Source organism: Syngnathus typhle, linkage group LG5, assembly GCF_033458585.1.
Source record: "Syngnathus typhle isolate RoL2023-S1 ecotype Sweden linkage group LG5, RoL_Styp_1.0, whole genome shotgun sequence".
NCBI lineage: Eukaryota > Metazoa > Chordata > Actinopteri > Syngnathiformes > Syngnathidae > Syngnathus > Syngnathus typhle.
Genome location: NC_083742.1, coordinates 947,650 through 969,655, shown reverse-complemented (window position 1 = coordinate 969,655; position 22,006 = coordinate 947,650). Strand labels below are relative to the sequence as shown.

Sequence of the window (22,006 nt, the reverse complement as noted above, 5' to 3'; positions counted from 1 at the left end):
CGCTCTTAGCGCCTTGCACAGGGAAAGTTTGCCTCGCCATTCTGCCAGTTTGTTTGTCCTTCTTGTAGTCATCTGCATCAATTTGTACAATGTCCTTATGAAGCAGATCCAGCATCGCAGAGTTATGGCCATCTACCTAAAACAAAAACATGCAGAATATGACTTGGACACATTTCTGGAGAAGTGTACCTCGTAGCAAGAAGAGCTCTGTCCAGTTCCGAAAGTTCATCAGACTTTTCTTTCACCCGGAGTCGGTTCAGCAGTTCAGCAAAGGCAACATCGTCTTTCTGCCTCATGATGGCGGTGAGCGTGATCTTTTTGAAGTTGTCCCGCCAGTGGTCCAGCCGAGTGGGATCGTACACGCATAGCGGTTTGGACTGTCTCACGGGAGGGAGCTGAAAGAAATCTCCAACAGCAAGAACAGACATGCCACCAAAAGGTAAATTGATGCCTTTGATTTGTATCAACCTGGCATTCACGTAGGCAAAGAGGTCTTTGGACACCATGGAAATCTCGTCGATGATGAGTATTTGGGCGATCGACAGCTCGGCTCTGACTTCGTCCAGTTTATTGCCCAGGCCGTGGTACGGGGGTTTGAGACTTCTCGGCAGTTTGAGCAGACAATGCAAAGTTGTCCCAGAAATGTTGAATGCTGCCGTGCCAGTGAAGGCTGCGAGAACGACCGTCTGTTTGGAAATGTCGGCCTCCTCAGCCAGTCGTGGTAGTCTCTGCAGTATTTTGGTAGCCTCTGCGTGGATACACTTGATCAGATGTAATTTGCCGGTCCCGGCGCCACCGTTGATGTGGTAGAAGAACTGCTCGATGGGCTTTGAGCTACACACACGTTTTATGCACCAATCTCTGACCTTGTAGAAAACAGACGCTTGCTTTTGGTTCAGGTTCCGATACATGTCACGTAACACTGCGGGATCGATGGCAGCAGCTTCTGTCGCAATGGAAATTTCAGACGTTTCTGACCTTACGTTATAGTCCGGGACATTGTCCTCCACGTTGTCATTTGGTTCATCTCTTGCGTTGTTTTCTTCAATGCATTCGAGTCTTTGCAACTCGCTCTCAGGAGCCAGGTGGCACCATTCGTTTATGACGAGCCCGCTCTCCTCCACCTCTTGGATGGCATCGTCAATGTCTTTACTGTGTTTCTCATACCTTTCTCTGTTCCTGTTGACAATTTCGCACACACGCTCCACAGAGTCGTTATATGGTAACTGTACACAGGCATGATCATGAAACAACTGATATGAGGGACAGCGTTCAGATTTTAACTGGCAATTAGCACGATGAGGCAGGTACAGCTTGAGCAAGGAGCAGTAATATTCCTCCGGATTCTTTTGCTCAGAGTATTTGCAGTATTTGATGACCGCATGTTTTTCTGTTCTTTTCTGGACAAAGCCCATGTCGTTCAGCAGAGGCAAAACATTCTTACCTTTGGCTTGTTTGCCATAAACAATTCTGCACATTGATGCAAAATCAGCCAAGCACATGACTTCAAATTCCTCTGTTTGAGGTCTGGATTTGTATTTTTCCGGCAGGCCAGTCATCCACACTTCATGAGATTCCTGCGTTTTGCCCTCAAGGAGCGAGAGAGGATAACTCATTTTCAGCGGATTGTCACTCGTTTGTACAAATACCACACTGCGAGAGGACTGTTTCATATGCAAGCCGCACGCGCGTGCAACACACTCCTGAGCACTCACTTCTCTTTTCTTTGAGTACGCTTGCATGATTTGTTTCATTTCATCGCTCTCATTGACATTTTCATTGCGTGAGTTTTCAAAAACAGATTTCAGGTATTGACTCAGACCGTGTTCAGCTTTGCTGATGTAGCTGCAGATGTATGCGATGCACGAATAGGCATTCAGAATGTACTCGATGTCCAAGTTGGCATTCCAGGCAAGAAGCAAATGGCGGTTGTAGTTGTTCACCCAGCAGTCTTTTGGATCTCGCTTGAGCACAACAGAACTCTTTGAGGCGGTCATGTACAAACACTCCACGTACTCGGCATCAGTGAGCTCGCATTTAGCCAAAAGCTGCGGCAAAGTCAGGGATGAGGTTTCAGGTTCATTCAGCAAACGCTGCACACGAACAAGTTTGTCATTTGCCACCACCTGCTTCTCCTTGTGTTGATCTTGATTTTCACAAGTTACAGGTGTGATGATCATTGTGGTTTCGTACGGTGGTCTGGGAAAACCAAATCGGCAGTTTGCACCTTGGTGTTTGACGCACGTTTTGGTGTGACCTTTGCTGTGCATCTGAACTTCTGTGACTTTTTTATACAACTCGGGTTCCTTTTCTGGGTCCGGCAGCTGAGCCGAGATGTAGCGGGACACAAAATCGCAGATGGCTCCTTCTGAGGCTTCCTCAAATACAGGGGCATCTTTAACCCATATGAGGCAATGAATGTGAGGACTTCCTCTGTGCTGAAACTCCAATCTGTAAAAGTAGTCGACGACTTCACCAATCGGTCGTGCCGGAGAGAGGATCAAATCTCTGAACAGAGCTTCCACACGTTTGTCAAACATGCGCATTGTCGTCACAGGATTGCTGCGCAGAATTTCACACTTCGTGGCCCAGTCAAGTTCAGCAAAATTCACCACCTCACCTTGTTGCGCTTTAATGGCAGTGATGACCTCTTCCCAACGCATTTCGGCAGCAGAAAATGTGCAAAAGAATGTGGGTGTACCCAGCTGTCGGATCATTGCAAAAATATCTTTGGTGGTTCTTTCCCAATAGGCTGGCGTGCCTCTCAGGGGCGTCATGAAACGGACTGCATCCCTGCTGCGCACCAGTTTTTCAACTTCACGTTTGTCCTGCAGCATAGCATTGTTTATCCTCCGACCATCCCTGGTAAAAGGTTTACCTTTGCGTAGCTGGATTCTCATGCTTGATGTTGCCAGGTAAATTTCAATCACAAACTGAGCAAAAAACAAATAGTTTGTATCACGAGCAAAACGTTCATCCACACAACACAGACGTGTTTTGAAATATTTGCTTGGTGTGACTTTTATTTGTCTTTCTTCATCAAGGGTGTTTTTTCCGGTTGGAAACTGAACTGGAAATGCCATGGCCTCAAGTTTGGGAGTCCTGAAAAAGCTTACGGGGTTATTCCTTTCTGCAGGAGCCACACAGTAAATGCCTTGAGTAAAACTCATAATTTCCTCTGACACATCATTTGGTTGGAGACATGACTCCAGGATAACCCCACCGTTTGGTGCATCACCTTCGTCCACATTTTCAGCACACTGTTGTTGCTGCACATTACCACGTGCATCGTTCTGTGAGTCACTGTTCAATTCACAGAGAGCATCCCTCTCAAATGCGTGGATTGCCTCGAGGTCTTCCTCATTGTAGTCACTCTCGTTCATTTCGTCTTCATCAGAGCCGCTGTCATCATCAGTGAGCGTCGGGTCACAAAGGTCAGCATCGTCGCGAATTGTGATGTTTCTGTACTGCGGATGAATTTGTTTCAGTTTTATCAGGGCACTCATTAACTTGGACCAAGTGACCGTTTGAAATATCTGATGTCCTTTGTAACAAAGTCGTCTTTTCAGTTTCACTCTCAACACCTGAGACCTACTTCTTAGTCTGGGCAAGACATTGATCGTTTCTTCCACTTCTGATGGTACACACACAACATTCCCACGGATGGCTCGTTGTTGACCCTTTGGCAGAGGGACGATTTTGGCAAATGAAATGCATTTTGAAACGAGATGTCTTTCCAGAATATTTAGATCACACAGTTCAGTGGGAATGTCTGCAAGTTGGAGATTGTTAGTTACAGCAAGTGCTGGCATTTTACCATCTTTGAGATGTGCATGGCAGGTGTGACATATCCACTCCATTTTTCTCTCATCCGGTACTTTGCAGCATGTGTTACATTCACGATTACAAACATGAACAAACCTTCGTGTAAGGCAACTTGAAACAACGTCCTTGTTTTTCTTATATTTGGTCAGCTGGCGTACTTGATTGGGAAATAATGCTCTGTGGCAAACTGTGCAAACAAAAGTCCATTTTTTACCAGAGCTTGGAATAGCGCAACAGCTTTCATGATTGCATGGTCGTTTCTCTCTTTGCATAATCTGTTGATGACTTTGTATTTTTGTAGCAGTTTCATTGCAGTGCGATTTGCATTTACCTTCATTGATGAATCATGTTTGGCTTTCCAGCGCAAACGCATGTTTTCCTTCTGCTTGGCTCTGAAGGCAGGGTCCTGTGCGTAACGTTCTTTGATGTAGGAACGCTGTTTGCGCCTAAATTGATCGTCATGAACATATCGCTGCTTGATAAAGGACCGCTGTTTGCACCTAAATTCATCGTCATGTGCATATCTCTGCTTGATATAAAAGTGCTGTTTGCGCCTAAATTCATCGTCATGTGCATACCTCTGCTTGATATAAAAGCGCCGTTTGCGCCGAAATTCACCATCACGACCATACCTTTCCTTGGTATAGGAACACATTTTGGTCCGAAATTTATCATCGTGACTGTATCTCTGCTTGATATATTTGCGCTGTTTCATCTTAATTGTGTCATATTTGCAATAGCGGTCGACTGCGAACGACTTTTGTTTTACACGGAAATTAGGGTCTTGCTGGTAGCGAGTCACGATGTAAGACTTTTTACGTTGTTTAACCTCTGGAGTTTGGCTGTATCTTTCCTTCTTTTTCATGTTTGCGTCTATTCGCCTTGTTTCTTGTTTTGTGAGTCTCGCCATAGCTTTATCAATTATCTTTTGTTGGGCTTGAGTTCGTCTTGCAAATGTTCTCCTTTTGGATTTTGCAATTTTCAACACATCTCGTGTTTGTTGTGTACATACCACCTTACTGTTGACATGTCCCCCTTCAATGGACTCGTGTTTGCTCGCACATGGTTTGGACTCACCCGTCACCATACGCTGTGTCATCTCAGCAGCAGACTGGCTTAACATTGCATCATCATTGTGATTTGTCATAACAGTTGATTGTGCATCCGTCGCCATTTCACGGTCACTTGCATAGTCAACTGGTTGAAACCTTACCGGCATCAATTCATATTGAGTAGTGGGAGCAGCACCAGCCAGAGTGAAAACCTGTATCAGATCGTTCAAACATGTAAAAAGCATCATGACAGCTGTACCGCGTGGTGCACCGGAGGGCGGAGGGAGCCCATCACGTTCTCTGGCGTGTGGATCAAAATAGCCATAGCTGCCTTGTTGGTTTCGGAAAACAGCAATAAACAATGAATTCATAACCAAAAGAGCATAATTTACCTCTGACACCAGGCACTGAAGTCCATCACAGAGCATCATAAATGCCACATCAGCAATAGAGGAATTGAAAAGACCATACATTGAGTGATGCTTTATTAACACATGTTTGTGAAAGCCATTCACAATGGATGGAATTTCATCGGTTGCCAAATGAGGATGTTCGTATCGTCCTTCTGCTTTCAGCACAGCCACAGTAGCCACATAGAGCTCATTGCCTCGATCGAGAACAAGGTCCAGGTGAGCACTGGTCACATTGTCTATCTCCTGCAGGAAAGCTAGAAATGTAGCAGAGTTTGCAGCACACTGACTGTTTCTGGAATCGGCATACTTTGGATGATCTTGACTGTAGGATGCCAAAACACATGTTACAGGATCATGAGACGTAGACATCATTACCTCCTTAGAGTTTCCAGGTTCAATGGCCAGCAATTCTTTAGCGGGTGTTGGTTTATCTGCACCTCCACATTCAGTGTTTTTTTTCCGTTGTTGCCAGCTTATCTTGACAGCTTGCGCCTTCTTGCTTTTGCGCGGCATGGCTCGTGTCTTGCACTTTTGTCAATTGGATCTCGCACAAGAGGTAGTAATATTTCACAGTTAGGCCCAGGTCCAAGAAGTTATATTTCAATGCACAGCCCACAACGGGTTATATTTTGAATGCACAGCCCACAACAGGGTTATATTTCAATGCCAATCCCAAGGCAGGGTTTTTTTTTTTAATCAGATCCCGCACCGCAAGGGATCAAGTCAAGGTCCGATCCAGGCAAGGATCAAGTCAAGGTCGGCTCCAGATACCAGGGATCAAGTCAACGTCTGATCCACACCACAAGGATAAAAAAAAAAAGTTTGATCCTCAACACAGGGATCAAAGTCCACGTCTGATTCGTCAATGTCTGATCCAGCCCACAGGGATCAGTCAACGTCCACCACAATGCGTCTTGTCAATCCAAGATAGACAGTGAGTGAAAGAAGTCAGAGACAAAAAGTGGAGCAGCAATAAAGAGGGGGGGGGGGAACTCAGTCGGCAGCCTGGGGAGAAGGGGTACAAAAAGCATAAAAGCATTAATTAAAGTCAACCACAGTGTTCAAATAGTTGTTACAACGGTACCATCTTTCTACTTCTCTTGTAATTCACATCAGCTTTAAAAAATGGTGACACTGCAACCTTATTTTTACTGTCACTGCTGACCCGCCGTATACTAGAAATGGTTTTTGAATTAAGTAAATAATTAAAAAAATAAGTAATAAAATTATATTTGCATGACAATTTATAATAAAATGTGAAATTCGGTTAGCAATTCTGTGCAGAAAATCATGTGTTTATCATGTGGCCACAAAATGAATGATAAACGGCACAGCAGTAAATGATAAAAGATTGTAATATTCCTAACAATAGCATTTGTACATTAAACGTATAAACGCATTTACAAACAGGTGACAGGATCTCTGCATCTAATTGTATGTTGTACAAAGAACAAACAGCATTTTTTACAGTTAAACATCATCACTATGAAACTTTTATTGCATAATGGGTGGAAGCATGGTTAGCTGGCTGGATATAATCCGCACTTCACCTTTGGTCAAAGCGAATGAACTCTGCAAACAGAGACAAAAAGAGAATCAGTTATTGAACTTGAACATACATCTGCGTACAAAAAACGTACAAAATGTTGCAGGACTATTTAAAATATACCCATTTTGATATTTTAAATATTTTTAGCACACAATCTACTTAAGCAAAATCAGAACATAAACATTTGAATATGATTCACTTCAAACACATCCACACAGTGGTCACAACTGGGGATGCTCCTGTCACCATACAAACCCATCCAAACCATCCATCCATCCATCCATTTTCTGTACCGCTTAGTCCCCACTGGGGTCGCGGGCGTGCTGGAGCCTATCCCAGCCGTCATCGGGCAGTAGGCGGGGGACACCCTGAACCGGTTGCCAGCCAATCGCAGGGCACACAGAGACAAACAACCATTTGCACTCGCACACACACCTAGGGACAATTTGGAGTGTCCAATCGGCCTACCAAGCATGTTTTTGGGATGTGGGAGGAAACCGGAGTGCCCGGAGAAAAACCACGCGGGCCCGGGGAGAACATGCAAACTCCACACAGGGAGGGCCGGAGGTGGAATCGAACCCGCACCCTCCTAACTGTGAGGCGGACGTGCTACCCAAGTGCGCCACCGAGCCGCCATCCAAACCAATGAAAAATAAATTTGAGGACTCGTCGCTATTTGCACACAACACGACTGAAGAGTCACAATGTTAGAAATCAGCATCTCAAAGAAAAAAAAATAGAACGTATCTATATATGCTTTGTAATGATAGCGGAAGTAAAAAGACTGCCTCATAAAAGTCGTTGAAAATTGAACAAGCTACCACTTGTTTTTGAAGGACATGCAGTGGCGATGAAAAAAGCATTGCAGTCTAGCTCGGCAGGTATTCAATGGCCGTAAAATGTTTCAAAATGTGAGGGATTGATGTATGAAATTATAATGTTGACAAACAAGTTTGACTCTTGCAGTAATTTGGATAATCGATTTTATATTTCTTTTTTCTTTTATTGTTTATACTGCAACGAAGCGACAGCATCACATCAGTTTTTTAATGTCACTTGGGTGACACCTAGTGTTCAAATTGGGAAATAACAGTTTGAACAATGTGTCAAGCACCACAACAAACGTAATGTATGCCAAATTTCTCCCACCAAAAAAACCTCGAATCTTTGTGACAGTATTTTTTCACGGTCCTTTCTATGTAACACCAAAACCTACTTTCCAATCGTCTTTAGTCTTGTATTTTCAAAATCCAGTAAAAAACAAGAACAAGAAGAAAGAATTATTTTGTTGCCGCAAAAACTATAAATCTGTCTGAAAACGTCTGATGCCATTAGTGAAATTAAATCATAATCCACACCTTACCTGATCAAAGCAATTCAAATGCATAGAGAGGAAGAGAGAGAGAGAGAGAGAGAGAGAGAGAGAGAGAGAGAGAGAGAGAGAGAGAGAGAGAATCAGGTACTGTACTTGAACATACATTTGCATCAAATGTAACATTTTTTAAAATATATTATTTTTAAATAGAAACAAATATTTTGGTTTGGGAATTTCAAATATTTCTTGCACACAAACTCTACCAATCAAAAATAAGATACAATACAGCATAAAAACGTGAATTTTCTTATGTTTGGATAAAATGTTAAAACTTCCACAGAACCCACAACACACTTTTTACACATCCGCAAAATGGTCAGAACCAGGGATGCTCCTCTCATGATCAGGCAATTTTATGAAAAGTTGTGTAATTCAAACATATTAAAGACGCCATGCCTTTCTGCCGTAGAGAAATTAAAATGGCGACCGTAGGTGTATTGACTTTATAAACGTAACCACTTAAACGAAACACATTTGGATTCAGAAAATCAGTCAATTGCAGTCTAGCTCGGCAGGTATTCAATGGCCATTTAATGTTTCAAAATGTGAGGGGTTGATGTATGAAATTATAATGTGGACAAACAAGTTTGATTCTTGCAGTAATTTCGATAATCGATTTTATATGTCTTTTTTTCTTTTATTGTTTACACTGCAATGAAGCGACAGCACCCATCAGTTTTATTATTGTCACTTGGATGACACCTAGTGTTCAAATTGGGAAGTAACAGTTTGGACAATGTGTCAAGCACCACCACAACAAACGTTGTAATGTATGCCAAATCTCTCCCACAAAAAAACCTCGAATCTTTGTGACAGTATTTTTTCAGAGCCCTTTCTATGTGACACCAAAACCTACTCTCTTTTTAGTCTTGTATTTTCAAAATCCTTTAAAAATAATGAGCATGAAGAAAGAATTTTGTTGCCGCTAAACTATAAATCTGTCTGAAAATGTCTTATGCCATTAGTGATATTAAATAATCATAATCCACACCTTACCTGATCAAAGCAATTCACCTGCATAGAGAGGGAGAGAAAGAAAAATCAGTTACTGTACTTGAACATACATTTTCATCAAATGTAAAATTTTTAAAGATATATTATTTTTAAATACAAATATTTTGGTGTGGGAATTTTAAATATGTCTTGCACACAAACTCAACCAATGAAAAATAAGATACAATACAGCATAAAAATGTGAATCTTCTTATGTTTGGAGAAAATGTTCAAACTTCTACAGGGACTGCAGGGAGAAAGACGCCATGCATTTCTGCCATAAAGAAATTACCGCAAATGACCCCAACTAAACCGGAAGTGACACACAGCAACAATCTCTGTCGATAACTGCCGTCTGTGACTGACCACTGCGCGCGGGATGCAACAATCGCGATAAGCGGATATAACTCACGCGAGACTTGGCGTGGTAACGTCACTTTCCAACCATTTAACCCCAAAATGTACATTGATTTTTCAACATAGGATGCGTTGTTTGTCTACTAAACATCAAAATTTATTTATATTACAGTATGCTTAATAGTGAAAACCATTGTGTTCGATATATTTGTTGCATCCTAGTAAACGCGACCTAAAAAAACTACAATGTGACGTCTTATTTGGTCGCCGATTTGTGGCCTACAAGTAAACACGAGGGGGGGGGGGAACTACAATGTGACGTCATATCCGGTACCCGTGCGCCACCGTAAAAGTCCCTATTGCGATTATTGAAATAATCAAAGTTTAATATAAAATGTTTAATCCGACACAGCCACCGCCTCTTATGTTGAACCGATTTACGCCTATTTAACTCCGGAGCCGAGCTGCAACCAAGGTAGTTGCTATTGGACGTTTCGCTAATGCTAACTAGCTAGCGGCAATGCTTCACTGAAAAAATAAACCAAATAAACGACTTCTTATGTAAAGCATCGCCGAGGCTGCCAACCAAACGGCGCACACATGAAACAATCTGGGAGCAGACAAACAGCACAACAGTAAACAATGCAACACTTAAATGTCTATACTTACTTTTTGCCAAACACGCACACAATCACAGCAACAGTCTCTGTCGATAACCGCCGTCTGTGACTGACCACTGCGCGCGGGCTGCAACAATCGCGATAAGCGGGTATAACTCACGCGAGACTTGGCGTGGTGACGTCACTTTCCAACGCAACAATTTAACCCCAAAATGTCCATTGATTTTTCAACATAGGATGCGTTGTTTGTCTACTAAACATCAAAATGTATTTATATTACAGTATGCTTGAGAATAGAGAAAACCATTGTGTTCGATATATTTGTTGGATCCAAATAAACGCGACGGAAAAAACTACAATGTGACGTCATATTTGGTCGCCGATTTGTGGCGTACAAGTAAACGCGAGGAGAAAACTACAATGCGACGTCATATTCGGTCGCCGTGCACCACCGTAAAAGTCCCGAAGACATTTATATACATACTATTGCGATTATTGAAAGAATCAAAGTTTCTAGCTAGCTAGCGGCAATGCTTCACTGAGAAAATAAACCAAATAAACGACTTCTTATGTAAAGCATCGCCGAAGCTACCAACCAAATGGTCATTTCCGGTTTATTTGGGATACTTTTGGTTTAATTTAGGTCACTTTCGGTGTAGCAGAGGTCATTCCGGTTTAGCTGAGTTCACCTCTGGTTTATTTGGGGTCACTTCCGGTTTAAAAAGATCACTTCCGGTTCATTTGGGGTCACTTCCGGTTTGATTTGGGGTCACTTCCGGTTTACCTGAGGTCACTTCCGGTCTATTAGGGGTCACTTCCGGTTTGATTTGGGGCACTTCCGGTTCATTCTGGGTTCACTGGTGGCACTTCAGGGTCATCCAAGATGGCCGCCACACTGGAATTGGGGGTCAAGGGTTGAATTGTGTAAGCATAGTGGAAGTGGGGGTGAATAGGAGTGAATGTGGGAAGCATAGTGGAAGTGGGGGTGAATGGGGGTGAATGGGAGTGAATGTGGTAAGCATAAGGTGAATAAAGGGAATAAATGTGGAATGGGTTGAATCGGTCGAAAAATGTAGAAATTCGAGTGGAAAAACGAAATTTTGGAGAATTTGGTTGAATTTCAAATTTGAAAATTTGGAATTTTTGGTAAGTGGGAAGTTGTGGAATAGGTAGGCAAAAGATGAACAGTTGAAAGTTGGAATGGGTTGAATCGGTTGAAAAATGTAGAAATTAGAGTGGAAAAACTGAATTTTGGAGAATTTTGGTTGAATTTCAAATTTGAAAATTTGGAATTTTTGGTAAGTGGGAAGTTGTGGAATAGGTAGGCAAAAGATGAACAGTTGAAAGTTGGAATGGGTTGAATCGGTTGAAAAATGTAGAAGTTAGAGGTGAAAAACGAAATTTGTCGGAATTTTGGGAATTTTGCGGAAACGGAAAATTTTCGGAACGAGAAAAATGGAAGTGCTCATCGCGTGAATATTTGGAATACGTGAAAAGTGGAATGGAGTGAATCGGATGAATTATGTGGAAGATGAAACGTGTCAAAAAAGTGTGGAGAATAAAAGAGAATAATAACTAGAATTTGCAATTCCTGAAGAAATTGCGTGTGAAGGTGAAGAAGTTGAATAAATATTTAAGGAATGCTGCAGAATGATGTTGAAACAAGTTGAATCGGTTGAAAAATGTAGAAATGAGAAGGGAAAAAGGAATTGGGTGTGAATTTCAAAATAAAAGATGTGAAGTTTTTGGTAAGTTCTGGAATAGGTAGAAAAATGATGAACAGTTGAAAGTTGGAATGGGTTGAATCGGTTGAAAAATGTAGAAATGAGAAGGGAAAAGGGAATTGGGTGTGAATTTCAAAATAAAAGATGTGAAGTTTTTGGTAAGTGGGAAGTTGTGGAATAGGTAGAAAAATGATGAACAGTTGAAAGTTGGAATGGGTTGAATCGGTTGAAAAATGTAGAAATGAGAAGGGAAAAGGGAATTGGGTGTGAATTTCAAAATAAAAGATGTGAAGTTTTTGGTAAGTGGGAAGTTGTGGAATAGGTAGGCAAAAGATAAACAGTTGAAAGTTGGAATGGGTTGAATCGGTTGAAAAATGTAGAAATGAGAAGGGAAAAAGGAATTGGGTGTGAATTCCAAAATAAAAGATGTGAAATTTTTGGTAAGTGGAAAATTGTGGAATAGGTAGAAAAATGATGAACAGTTGAAAGTTGGAATGGGTTGAATCGGTTGAAAATTGTAGAAATGAGAAGGGAAAAAGGAATTGGGAGTGAATTTCAAAATAAAAGATGTGAAGTATTTGGTAAGTTGTGGAATAGGTAGAAAAATGATGAACAGTTGAAAGTTGGAATGGGTTGAATCGGTTGAAAAATGTTGAAATAAGAGTAGAAAAACGAAATTTTAGAGAATTTTGGTTGAATCTCAAAATAAAAGATGTGAAGTTTTTGGTAAGTGGGAAGTTGTGGAATAGGTAGGCAAAAGATGAACAGTTGAAAGTTGGAATGGGTTGAATCGGTTGAAAAATGTAGAAATGAGAAGGGAAAAGGGAATTGGGTGTGAATTTCAAAATAAAAGATGTGAAGTTTTTGGTAAGTTCTGGAATAGGTAGAAAAATGATGAACAGTTGAAAGTTGGAATGGGTTGAATCGGTTGAAAAATGTAGAAATGAGAAGGGAAAAGGGAATTGGGTGTGAATTTCAAAATAAAAGATGTGAAGTTTTTGGTAAGTGGGAAGTTGTGGAATAGGTAGGCAAAAGATTAACAGTTGAAAGTTGGAATGGGTTGAATCGGTTGAAAAATGTAGAAATGAGAAGGGAAAAAGGAATTGGGTGTGAATTTCAAAATAAAAGATGTGAAGTTTTTGGGAAGTTGTGGAATAGGTCGAAAAATGATGAACAGTTGAAAGTTGGAATGGGTTGAATCGGTTGAAAAATGTTGAAATAAGAGTAGAAAAACGAAATTTTAGAGAATTTTGGTTGAATTTCAAAATAAAAGATGTGAAGTTTTTGGTAAGTGGGAAGTTGTGGAATAGGTAGGCAAAAGATGAACAGTTGAAAGTTGGAACGAGTTGAATCGGTGGAAAAATGTAGAAGTTAGAAGTGAAAAACGAAATTTTATGCAAATTTTATGCAAATTTTAAAAGTGAAAACGTGAAATTTTTGAATTTGGCAAGTTTGGGAATGTCCCCAATGTGATTTGAATGTGTTGAATTACGTGAATATCAAACTGGAAGAACGTAAATGTGAAATGTTGAATCTGCCATTAAGAATGAATGGGGCCAAATTCGCCATAAATTTGTGAATTTTGCGAAAACGGAAGATTTTTGGAACGAAAAAAATGTGAGCAGTCGTGCCATGAATATTTGGAATAAGTGAAAAGTGGAACGGAGTGAATCGGGTGAAGTATGTGGAACTAGTTAAGCGTCAAAAAAGTGAGCGGAATAAGTAGAATAATAAAGGACAGGAATAACAATAGTGTGAAGGTCTTCACCTTCACACTAACTAGAATTTTGCAATTTCTGGAGAAATTGCGTGTGAAGGCGAAATGTATGAATAACTTCTTCGGGGAATGCTGCCGAATGATGTTGAAACGTGTTGAATTACTTGAGAAATGTAGAAAATTTGGAGAATTTGTGGTGAATTTCGAAATAAAAGATGTGAAGTTTTTGGTAAGTTGTGGAATAGGTAGAAAAATGATGAACAGTTGAAAGTTGGAATGGGTTGAATCGGTGGAAAAATGTATTAATGAGAAGGGAAAAAGGAATTGGGTGTGAATTTCAAGATAAAAGATGTGAAGTTTTTGGTAAGTGGGAAGTTGTGGAATAGGTAGAAAAATGATCAACAGTTAAAAGTTGGAATGGGTTGAATCGGTTGAAAAATGTAGAAATGAGAAGGGAAAAAGGAATTGGGTGTGAATTTCAAAATAAAAGATGTGAAGTTTTTGGGACGTGGGAAGTTGTGGAATAGGTAGAAAAATGATGAACAGTTGAAAGTTGGAATGGGTTGAATCGGTTGAAAAATGTAGAAATGAGAAGGGAAAAAGGAATTGGGTGTGAATTTCAAAATAAAAGATGTAAAGTTTTTGGTAAGTGGGAAGTTGTGGAATAGGTAGAATTATGATGAACAGTTGAAAGTTGGAATGGGTTGAATCGGTTGAGAAATGTAGAAATGAGAAGGGAAAAGGAATTGGGTGTGAATTTCAAAATAAAAGATGTGAAGCTTTTGGTAAGTGGGAAGTTGTGGAATCGGTAGAAAAATGATGAACAGTTGAAAGTTGGAATGGGTTGAATCGGTTGAAAAATGTAGAAATGAGAAGGGAAAAAGGAATTGGGTGTGAATTTCAAAATAAAAGATGTGAAGTTTTTGGTAAGTGGGAAGTTGTTGAATAAGTAGAAAAATGATGAACAGTTGAAAGTTGGAATGGGTTGAATCGGTTGAAAAATGTAGAAATGAGAAGGGAAAAAGGAAATATTGGAGAATTGGGTGTAAATTTCAAAATAAAAGATGTGAAGTTTTTGGTAAGTGGGAAGTTGTGGAATAGGTAGAAAAATGATGAACAGTTGAAAGTTGGAATGGGTTGAATCGCTTGAAAAATGTAGAAATGAGAAGGGAAAAGGAATTGGGTGTGAATTTCAAAATAAAAGATGTGAAGCTTTTGGTAAGTGGGAAGTTGTGGAATCGGTAGAAAAATAATGAACAGTTGAAAGTTGGAATGGGTTGAATCGGTTGAAAAATGTGGAAATTAGAGTAGAAAAACGAAATTTTAGAGAATTTTGGTTGAATTTCAAAATAAAATTTCACACAATAATAAAGTACAGGAATAACAATAGTGTGGAGGTCTTCACCTTCACACTAATAATAATAAAGTAAATGGAGTAGAATAACATATGTGTGAAGGCCTTCGCCTTCACACAATAATAGAGAATGGTGTAGAATAACATATGTGTGAAGGCCTTCGCCTTCACACAATAAAGTAAATGGAGTAGAATAACATATGTGTGAAGGCCTTCGCCTTCACACAACAACAGGACTGACCGACAAAGACGTGGAACAAAAAGACAGGGTGACATTACCAAAGACAGGAACAGAAACCAAACAGACATCATGACCGTAACACAGGCACTTTTGCGCTATGCTTGCTGGCTCCGTTTTGCTCCTCTTATTTATTGTGTTATCTGTTTATTTATTATTTATTCATCACTCTTACTATTGATTGTTTGAATTTCTGCCTTCTTGTTTTTATATTGTGTCGCGTACTTGTATGTCTATCGTGTTATGTGTCTCGTCACCGTGGGATAGAGAAAAACGTAATTTCGGTCTCTGTGTGTGTTGTGACATGTGGAGAGATTGACAATAAAGCTGACTTTGACTTTGACTTTGACAGGCAATGATCCGACGGTGAGCAAGGGGCAGACAGGACTTAAATACAAAACACGTTACATTGATTGGGGTGACACAGGAAGGGAGGGGCGACGCGAACAGAAACTATGGCAACCTAGACACATAGCAAAACTGGGGACGAGACATAACAAATCTCCCTCGAAATATAACTTGAAATCACCTTTCTTCTTGTTTGTTGTCAATCGCGCATCGCATTCAGCCATCCTGCCCAACACACTTAGTCAGTAAAATTCATAATTGACGACACATTGTTTGATGCGATGGTGCAATCCTTGATGGTGTGTTATTGTCAAATATTGTTTGGTTTTTAATCTCCATCGCAAACCGGACATCATACCCAGGCCGCCATTACAGATGCGCAGAACGGATGCGCAAGACACGTCAGCTATATAAAGAGTTTTCTTCCCATTAGTTTCAATTCACAGTTTAATTAGCAGTTTCGATCAGCAAATAACAAAATGCGTATTACAGGTAATATTTGATTTCACAACACTTTGCCTTGTTCCTTTCTTCTCTGCTGTTCACTTCAAACACGCTCCATACGAACGCAATGCTCTCGTATCAGACGCTTGCTCGATCACCTGCTCGTTTGCTGTCACAATGTACCCTACACAAATCCGAAACATTTGTTGCGGCTCCGAGTCACGACAAGGGGCAAGTTTTGGTTTCCAAGGGTGTTTTTATTCCTCTTCAATGTCTCTCCCATACAGAGCCGCCTTTTTTACATGTCCGCACGTCACTTTCCTCTCTTTTCATCTGATCGGTGGTGCCTTTATGGGCAGTCGGAGAAATCAACGCCAACAAAAAAACAACAAAAAAAAATACATCCAGCCTAGTTAAGACCATACCAAAGACTATAAAATTGCGACCCATTGCCTCCCTGTGTGTGTGACGATCATTGGGACTTAAGAAAAAAATAAAATAAATTGGGTGCGTATTATACATGGGTACAGGCTTTTTTCCAGCATCAACATGCCATTTTTAGGGTGCGTATTATACATGGGGGCCCATTATACACGAAAAAAACGGTAGTTAAATTTTGCGCATTATGCATGGAAAAACACGGTAAAAGAAATTTTCTCGAGTCCTACTTAAAATATGGATTTATCGCCACAGGTGACTGACGCACCAAGCTCACTCTGCATAATATGTGGCGACAGGCTCGCTAACGAGGCAATGAGGCTTCAAAACTGCTTCGGCACATGGAGACGAAGCATCCTGCATAAAAAGACAAACCTTAACCACTTCGGTTGTCATTGCCTCTGATTACTGGCTGGTTTCTGAGAAACAAGCTCAGTGCTCCCACTAATTCAACATAGTGGTGAGTTATATTTTTATGACGTTTATACTTGTTTTTATGCCAGTCATATCATCTTATTTCATCGTATTTATCTATTTATTATAAATCTATTATTTATTCATATAAATGTATTATTTATTTATATAAAGGCCAGTCCGCGAAAATATTTCTGACACATAACCGGTCTGTGGCGCAAATAGGTTGGGGACCACTGAGGTAAAGGACACAATAGTCCGGTATGCCCGGGCCAACAGAGGCAAGCTGAATTACATGATCCTATCCTTGTCTTTGAGGACTACCAGAGGTAGTGGAACAGCGAAATAAGTACAAGGGAGTCATGTCGGAACTGTATGCGAGGGGATTAAAACCTGGTGTACGCTACCCAGCCAGTTTGCATATCAAGCTAAAGTCAGAGAAAATGAAAGACCTGGCCTCTGTGGCTGAGGCGGAGAATTACATCGCTTCCCTGCCATGGTGACGACGAGACAACAAAACCGAGCAAGCTGGTTGAGGTTAGATAAAATGAACGACCTGGCCTTGGGGACTGAGGTGGTGAATGACATTGCCACCCTATCATCGGCAACGTAGAGACATGAAGACCACGAATGTTTCCCTACGGAGTAGAGTCTCCCATCTTCCATTCCTCACTTGCCGCCTGGCCGCATTTTCAACTACATGGGTGCCTGGGTCACGGTAACCTCTATGTCATTTTATTCCTAAAATGCATGAACTCTGGATACAACACCTTGAAATTGACATTAACGACTTAAATTCTTGTTTTGAGGAATTAATGTTATGAGTCACGGCAACGCCCTGATTTGTTTTGTGCCTATACGGCTATGTCCAAATGCCTATTTATTTCGTATTATTTTTTATATATGTTTTTTTTCCTCTTGAGCTATACGTAAGATTTGCTCTAACAGCCTAATAGGAGGCTAGATCTACCTGTGTACTATTTTTATATATATATATTTTTTTTCCCCTCGCTGGGCGGAAAGTGAAAATGAGAAACTCTTTAGGTATGAAAAATCCATGTAGCCTTAATAAAGACAAATATATCTCCTATAAAAATAAACCTACACATATCGTAAGAAAAAGCAAAAGATAACACTACCCACGGCTCTTACAGGCATCGAAGGGGGACTGCAAGGAGACTTGGAATGTGCTAAATGAAGTCTTAAACAGGAGACAAAAAATTACTACGTTCCCCGATATTGATGACACCACTGCCATTTGAGCACAAAATTACAATGACTACTTTACCTCAATAGGTCTAAACCTCAGTAAGAAAATTAACCAAGCACAGGGGTTATCCTTTAAACAATTTCTCACTGGTAATTATGCTAATTCCTTTTACATGGCACCAACCAATGGTACTGACATTTTTAAGATCATTTCTAACTTGTTAATTGTGCTTATCTGATGTAAGTGACCGGCTCTCCGTTTAAACGGTAAAATTCTGTACTTTAGCCTCTCTGCAGTAACGCAGTATGTAGGGGAGACGAGAATGGATTTAAGCTGGGACGGTAAGAAGATTCTTTCCGGGTCTAATCGCTGTTCCCACCACCAGCTGAAAATGTGAAAAAAACCCCAATATTTACAATATAAGTGTTATATTGTTAATATAAGCTTTTTTTAACATTGAATCGGACATCTTGAATAGTAATGAAATAAAAACAAACACAAAAAGTATTTCACAATCGTTCATATTTACTCTCACTCAGTGTGAATCCTGGGCCTGTTTGGATAAACCAGCTCAGTGGCCTAGTGGTAGAGTGTCCACCCTGAGACTGGAAGGTTGTGGGGTCAAACCAGGGCTGTGGACTCGGTCGGATTTTTGCACCGAGTCCGAGTCCGGCCTCTTGACCACCGAGTCCGGCTGTCCATTTTTTCTGTTAATTCATGTGACTGCTTAGTCTTTATTCAAGGCTAATTTAGATCAAAATCTAAATAATTACAACAGTTTTGTGATGGCTTTGTCTTTATTAAACATATAAACGAATACAATAAACAGATACTTTCAAGTTTCAATTCAACAACTTGAGTTTGTTCTTAGGAACAAAATCGCCTCAACCAAGTCAGCCTTCATCGCGCCGCGCTGATCAGACATGATAAACTTGAGCCCGGAAAACAGGCGCTCTACGCTGACTTGGCTGATTGGCATTGCTGTTAGTGTCCGAGTCGCTGCCTTGAGCCCGGATGTATAACAATCAGCTGTAACAAATGGGCTCTCTTTCATTCGACCAAGTGCCAACATTGCCCCAATTTCTTCATCTATGTCGGTTGGCGAGGTGGTGGGCGACAAACGCCGGCGGCGCTCAATGCTGTCCAGGGCTGTGGACTCGGTTCGGACTCGGGAACTCGGACTCGGTCGGACTCGGTAATTTTTGCCGGACTCGGTGCTGATTTTGACCGAGTCCACCGAGTCCGACAATAAGAAAAAGAGGCAAGACGCAGCCAGAGAGTGTCAGGTTACAGTCAGCGCGGTAGGAGTTGGAAGAAGCAGTAAAAACTCCACCAAACTCGTCGTAATGACCCGTGATATATGTTATATCCTTACTATTTTCCAGGTTCTTAGATAGCAAGAATAGGTCGGACAACGACGTGAATGATAACTGCTTTATTCCTTACTCACAGTGCGTTCACAGGGCGTACCACAACAACACAGAATGCGCCCATCCCACTTCCGGGGTTTTTCTACTACGGAATTTGAGTTAGCCCAAAATACACAACATCTCTCCCCTTCTTACAATGAACGTGCATGAACAACATAGTCGTATGCACCTATAACTCGACATCCTCAAGATCTATCAATAACTACCATTAAACAATTATCATATATGGTCCAGACCAGTGGCGTAGCCAGGAATTTTTCCAGTAGGGGCGCGCGCCCACAGGAAAAAAATAGAACATCACCCACGCCGTTCGTGTGCCGGGCTCGCCGGGAGGCCGTGCACACGCGTTAGATGGCCGAAAAAAGCTCCAGGAGAGCGGATAGACGCTTATTAAGCACCGCGGAGGAGAAGATGGAGCCATATTTATGATTATTATTAGACTTCCAGCGGGCCGCGAGCGCACCGAAAGCAGTCCGAGGACACTCTGGACCGGCTCCACGCGGTGCAGGGCTCGCCGGGAGGCCGTGCGCACGCGTGAGATGGCCGAAAAAAGCTCCAGGAGAGCGGGTGGACGATTTTTAAGCACCGCGGAGGGGAAGATGGAGCGATATTTATGATTAATATTAGACTTCCAGCGGGCCGCGAGCGCACCGAAAGCGGTCCGAGGACACTCGGGGCCGGCTCAGCGCGGTGCCGGGCCCGCCGGTAGGCCGTGCGCACGCGTGAGATGGCAGAAAAAAGCTCCAGGAGAGCGGATGGACGCTTTTTAAGCACCGCGAAGGAGAAGATGGAGCGATATTTATGATTAATCTTAGACTTCCAGCGGGCCGCGAGCGGCTCGGCTGACGGCGCAGCGCGACCTGGTACCACGCACGGGACGAAACACGCCTCGCGCAGAGTTGCAGCTGCGGCGGGGAGTTGCCTCCCTCCGGTGGACACGACAAGTAAATACACCAGCAATCGCACTTAGAGCATATTGGCATACTCTCCGGCCCGGCGACGCTCTGGGCCGGCTCCACGCGGTGCCGGGGCCACCGAGAGGCCGTGCACACGCGCGAGATGGCCGAAAAAAGCACCAGCAGAGCGGGTGGACGCTTTGTGAGCACCGCGGCGGAGATCGCGGAGCATTAATGACTTCCAGCTGGCCGCGAACGCACCCAACGCCGTCCGAGGGAACTTTGTAACTTCCCCACGCGCTCCCGGGGCCACTGGGAGGGCGTGCACACGCGCGAGATGGCCGAAAAAAACTCCAGGAGAGCGGAAGGACGCTTTTTGAGCACCGTGGCAGAGATCACGGAGCTTTAATAGACTTCCAGCGGGCCCAATTCGGCTCGGCTGACCGCGCAGCGCGACCTGGTACCTCGCACGGGACGCAGCACGCCCCGCGCAGAGCTCCAGGAGGCCGGGATGACGTTTAAGCGCTGCCGCGGGGAGTTGCCTCCCTTGTGCGGACACGACGAGTAAATACACCCGCATTCGAACTTAGAGCATAATGGCCTACTCTCCGGCCCGGCGACGCTCTGGGCCGGCTCCACGCGGTGCCGGGGCCAGCGGGAGGCCGTGCACAAGCCCGAGGTGGCCAAAAAAAAGCTCCAGGAGAGCGGTTGGCCCCTTTTAGCACCGCGGCGCAGATGATGGAGCCATATTTATGATTAATATTAGACTTCCAGCGGGCCGCGAGCGCACCCAAAGCCGTCCGAGGGAACTTTGTGACTTATCCACGCGCTCCCGGGGCCACTGGGAGGGCGTGCACATGGACGAGATGGCCGAAAAAAGCACCAGCAGAGCAGGTTGACGCTTTTAAAGCACCGCGGCGGAGATCGCGGAGCATTATTAGGCGTCCAACGGGCCCAATTTGGCTCGGCTGACGACGCAGTGCGACCTGGTACCGCGCACGGGACGAAACACGCCTCGCGCAGGAGAGCTCGGAGGGCGGTTGGGCTGTCAAGGAAGCACCCCTGGCCGGTCCCATTCGCACTTAGAATGTTTTTTTTTTAGCTTCCATAATGTACCGTGCGCGGCCGCTAACTCACGCCCGGCAGGAGAGCTCGACAGGCGGATAAGCTTTCACGGAAGCCTCGCCGGCCGGTCCGTGGGCCAAATAGGGTCCCGTAAAGTACCGTGCGCGGCCGCTAACTCATGCCCGGCAGGAGAGCTCGGAGGGCGGACTGGCTTCCAAGGAAGCCCTGCCAGCCAGTCCGCGGGCTAAATAGGGTTCCATAAAGTACCGTGCGCGGTCGCTAACTCACGCCCGGCAGGAGAGCTCGGAGGGCGGACTGACTTTCAAGGAAGCCCCGCCAGCCGGTCCGCGGGCCAAATAGGGTTCCATAAAGTACCGTGCGCGGCCGCTAACTCACGCCCGGCAGGAGAGCTCGGAGGGCGGACTGGCTTCCATGGAAGCCCCGCCAGCCGGTCCGCGGGCTAAATAGGGTTCCATAAAGTACCGTGCGCGGTCACTAACTCACGCCCGGCAGGAGAGCTCGGAGGGCGGACTGGCTTCCAAGG

The 22,006-nt window shown here is 43.0% G+C and overlaps 1 long non-coding RNA gene across 1 annotated transcript; it reads right to left on the bottom strand.

Moving 5' to 3' along the window:
- Positions 1–5,345: 5,345 nt before the first annotated feature.
- LOC133154808 (uncharacterized) lies at positions 5,346–6,991 on the bottom strand. Its single transcript, XR_009714540.1, has 3 exons — positions 6,841–6,991; positions 5,666–6,295; positions 5,346–5,544 (listed from the first exon to the last, which is right to left on the bottom strand). It is a non-coding gene; the product is annotated as an uncharacterized LOC133154808 (long non-coding RNA).
- Positions 6,992–22,006: the final 15,015 nt, after the last annotated feature.